Source organism: Myotis lucifugus, unplaced genomic scaffold (genome assembly GCF_000147115.1).
Source record: "Myotis lucifugus unplaced genomic scaffold, Myoluc2.0 scaffold_7, whole genome shotgun sequence".
In the NCBI taxonomy this organism is placed as follows: Eukaryota; Metazoa; Chordata; class Mammalia; order Chiroptera; family Vespertilionidae; genus Myotis; species Myotis lucifugus.
Window position 1 is genome coordinate 11,997,958 of NW_005871055.1, and position 4,880 is coordinate 12,002,837.

The 4,880-nt window shown below is 40.6% G+C and overlaps 1 pseudogene; it reads right to left on the bottom strand.

The window, feature by feature from the left end:
* Nucleotides 1–3,151: 3,151 nt before the first annotated feature.
* LOC102432587 lies at nt 3,152–4,612 on the bottom strand (annotated as a pseudogene).
* Between the last annotated feature and the right edge of the window lie 268 nt (nt 4,613–4,880).

Sequence of the window (4,880 nt, forward strand, 5' to 3'; positions counted from 1 at the left end):
TTTCTTCTTTGATCTCTTTGGTAACCCAAGCATTGTTCAATAGCATGCTCTTTAGCCTCCAGGTGTTTGATTTTTTTTCAGTGTCTTTATTGTAGTTGATTTCTATTTTTATGCCATCTAATTGACTCACAGAATATTTCCTTTGAAAATATTTTATTGATGATATTACAGAAGATGCTTGGTATGATTTCTATCTTCTTGAATTTAAAGAGACTTTGCCTGTGTCCCAATATGTGGTCTATCTTTGAAAATGACCCATGTGCACTTGAGAGGAATGTATTTTCTGTGGCTTTGGGGTAAAATGTTCTGAAGATGTCAATTAATTCCATCTTATCTAGTGAGTCATTTAGAATTATGTTTCTTTGCTGATTTTTTGTTTAGAGGATTTGTCCAGTAGTGTTAGTGGGGTATTAAAGTCCCCTACTATGACTGTATTGCTGTCAATCTCTCCCTTGATATCCTCCAAAAGTTTTCATTAAGAGTATTTTTTATCCCACTCAGGCTTGGGTAGTCTGAACCCAGACATATGTTTTAGTTCCTCTGTAAGAATTTTAGTTTTCCTCTAAAAGTCTCTTTAATTGGGAAGCAGAATGGCAGGAATTTGCAGCCAGATCGAGGGACATGACACTCATTTTCTCACAGGAAAGGTGCTTGCGAGGACTCTTACCCTTATTAATGTGATACAAATGGAATGAGCTTGAAAAAAGACTAATTGACTCACAGAATATCACTCTTTTAAAATATTTTATTGTTGATGATATTACAGATGTCTCCCATTTTCTCCCCCATTTAACCCCTTTCTCCCAGTTCCTACCCACCCCAGGCTATCTCTTAAGGATGCTGAGTTCTTGGTTTAGCATAACTTTGCATATTTTAAATGGTTTTATCTAAAAAAGTAATCATTCTCTTTTCTTCCCTTCTAAGGCCACATATGCTGTGTACCTAGAAGTTATGGACAGAATCCAAGTGCTCCTGTGGTTTAGTCCAAGGCACTGCACTTAGTCTGCAGGAGAAATTGAATACAAAGACAGAGACACTGATTAATTGTGGAGTGTCTGATAAAGGGTGACTGAAAAGGAACACCAGCAATGGGGTTATGGAGGTAAAAGCTGAATGGCCTGGTTCTTTAAGTGGGGTTTCTTTATATAAATCTCTTTACTTTGCCTGATGCTTAAATATACAAAACACTGTTATTTACATAACCACATTTTTACTCAGGGAAATGGATTCAGAGAAATGAAGAGGCTGACCCAAAGTCACACTTCTTTAGTAGGTCAAGTTTAGACCCATGACTTTTTCAAATTGTCCCACTAATATGCAAGTGTCTTTTGGTAAAAGATATTTCTGTGCCATTTTTTTCATTGCTTTTATGTATGGGTTCCTTGCATTTTATGGAATCCCTGGCTTTAAAATAATGAGAATAAGTTTTTAATGTGAGCCCCAAACTCCACTTGCCCCAGTGCAGGTATCTGCAGGGAGGAATGGCTAGTGTGCGTGGACTTTGGTGGGGCAGTGGCTGTGGTGGAGGGGTAAGTTTCACAGGCATTGGGACACAAAGTGCACATGTTAAGGCTTTGTTTCCTCAGCATCCTTTCCAACTGCACTTGCTGCGTGCTCGCTCAGTAAGTGGTTCTCCACCCCAAAGACCTTAGGTTTGTTTGGTCTCAGGAAAACTTGGGAAGGTTCAGAGGGGAGGGAAAGAATTATGCAGAATGAATTTTCTCCAGCAGCCCCTGTGGCTGTACTTCTTTCTTACCTAGTAGCTAGACAACTGTTTCAGGACAAAACAGTAACACTTTTTCAGGGTTATTTGATATGCGGATATTGCAATTAACTGGGAATACATTTAAACCTTCTCTTCTTTATGTCAGTATCTTGTTTTCCTTGTAGACTGGTATAGAATGTAAAAAAAGAAAAAAGTGACATTGAGTTACAGGTTGACCTTAAAGGGATCTGCAATTGTCTTAAACACTATTTAGTAAAACCATTGACAGTCTCAGAGATGAGCGAGAATAAAGAAAATCAAGATTCCTGACTGTGATGACCAACCTGGGGAAGAAGCTTCAAATTGAAGGCGCGGCTCAGCAATGTACTCCCGAATCACCGTGGCCCCTGTGGTTCTTCCACACCTCTTCTTCATCAGCTGTCATAACTCCTCAGGTATGAGGAAAGGAATAGGGAAGCAGGGGAGCTGAAGAAAGGAGTTCAGTCCCGTTGAGGGGACAGAAAGTCTAGAGGTATTTAGACAAACTTGTCCTTTTAAGCAGAGGTCTCTGACTATGCTTTGTATCACACCTTCTTACTGTCTTGATTCCATTTGCATGAGGCAAAGACTTGGATTTGCTTTTAAAGATAGTGGATCAAAATACCCCCCCCCACTCTTTTACCAACTGAGTTAGACACTTTGGAGAAAAAATAGCTTGATGTACCTTGCTAAAAAAGTGTCTCATGTCTGATGGATATAAATTTAAACAATAAATCTACCTACACTACAAGCTGACCTCAGTGCTTTCCCTTCCCTCTTTATGATACTATAAAGAACCTTCTGAAGTATAATTTTTTAACAGATGATAATGGCATACCAATGGGAGCTGCTAATAAGACCACCTTAGAAAGCTTGGGCTATGGTTTTGGTGACTGCTCTAGAGCTACCAAATGAGCCAAATTGTGAGCTGGTAGTCTCTGAAGATCTACTACTTGCTCTGTTCCTTGACAGTGAGGAGGGAAGTGAGACACTGAGTGAGGACTATAGTTAGGAAAGGTAGGTAATTGTAAGAAAGGATGCACTCCTGAGATTGGGGGTGCAAAGATGTCTTTAAATTGATACTACTGTTAAAAAAACAAAACTCCAAATGATAAGGTGGCAAATTTTAAAATAGAGTTTCCTTTTGGCTATTGACTGTGTTTACTTCTTTTTGATAAATATATAACTTTGTATCATTATGCATTTAAGTATGTGACTAGGGCCAGATGCTGTGTAGGGCACTAAAATCAACCCCAGATTTTCTCTGGAATTGGGAAACAGAGAGGAACACCATCTGATCATTTTTTTCTTTCTTCTTCTTTTTATTTTTTAACACTTGAATGTTTTATTGACTTTAGGCCCTCTGAGAACAATTACCTGCATTTATGCTTTTTAAAGTATTTCACCTCATTGAAAACAAAAATATATGATACAGTATAGACTTATGACATTCCTGCGTTTGCTGCTCAGGTTTGAGAAAACATCCAGCTCTTTCTTGCAATGTGTTTCAGTATTCAGCTCATCAACAAAAGGTGTATGCCCCAAATTTCCACTTGCTGCCATTGACTTCTGGCCAGAAACAAACTTCTTTGCAGCATTTATGACATCAGCATCAGCTACTGAGTCAATCGGTTGAAAGACTAGATGGTGGCATGTACGAATCAGTAGCAAGAGTCTGAGACCTGCCTTCGTCCAGGAAACCTTCAGAAGACTCCACTGACATTAGGTACCCATCTTTCAGCTTGTTCTTGGCAGCCTGGACATCCGTGCTAGAAAGGTTTTCTTGATCAATTGCTTTTACTTGGTTGTAGGCAGCCTTGATAAAGTCTCAGCAGCTGCAGCCTTGGAGAAAGTATAAATCCCAAAGAGTGGAGAATCTGAGTAACTGGCATAAAAAGCGAAAACATCAAATGGCTGGTGAATCCTCTTGGCAACAGTTTGGTACAGAAGGCTGGTGGCATTGCTGTCCTTCTTGACAGGTGGCCCAGCACCGAGGACATGCTGGAGAACACTAAAAGCATTTGCTTCTGCCCTTCCTGTGGCAGCACTTTCTGCTGCAAAAAGGAGCATGGACAAGACTGTCTCCACTGTGTTCTCAAATTTCACCTCCAAGGTATCTGGCCTTTGCACTATGTAAACCAAGCCCACCCCTCATATTCAGAAATCATTCAGCAACTTGTTTCAGTACAGGGTGAATCACACCAAGTCCAATCAAAGCCATTCTTGCACTTGTAAAATGGTTCTGAACATAGTAATGTAACTCATCTGATGTCACTTTCCCAGTCTTACAAACAGGACAATACAAGGAATTAGCTAAGACATTTCGGTAAATTGTAGAATGCACATTTTCAATATGAGCCTGTGGATTCTGAAAAGCTACAGGTTTGTCAATTCTTAGCTGAGACTAAAGGACAGCTACCTCCCAATGATGAAATTTAGGTGCTGCGGTGACACTGAGCAGGAACTCCATTAGAATTTTGATGTCACCAGCGGGCATTCCACAGTGTAGGCCATGTTTTAATTTGTTGAAGTCACACTTAATTTGCCACCAATGGCTTCAATTCCAGGGGTTATCTTGAAAGATGGTGCTCCTTTTGTAGTCAGACTGGATGCAAGATGAAGCAAATGGGAGGTTCCTAAGTTATTAGAGTCCTCGCACCTTCGGCCTGCTTTCTTAAACAAACCAGTTCTTGATGGAGGAGCGTGGTTTTCCAAAGAAGCCATCACTAAACTGCTTGGTAATTTGGTAAACTCAAGGTCTTGAGGATGTGCAGGCACTCCTGCAGGAGCAGTCATGGCTTTCACTTTGGGAGCAACTTTGAGGGAATAAAATCTCGAGAAGGATCTGGCTCTGCCTGGCAGCTTCATGGCCCCAAATTACTCTGACCCACAATCATGGCCAGCTTGAAGGAAAGCAAGGCAGTGGCTGACTATCTGATAATTTTCTACCTTCATTAAAATTTCTACCACAGTGAGTTGCTGCTAACTAGTTAAGTGGACTCATTTGAGTCTGCATTCTTTCCCTTCCCTGTCCTCTGGTGGCAGTAAGTGTGACTAATGAATGCATAGAGACCAGGCTCCAGAAAGCTCCGGGAGGCAGAGTCTGGGGCATTGACCACACATTAGAACCCATGAT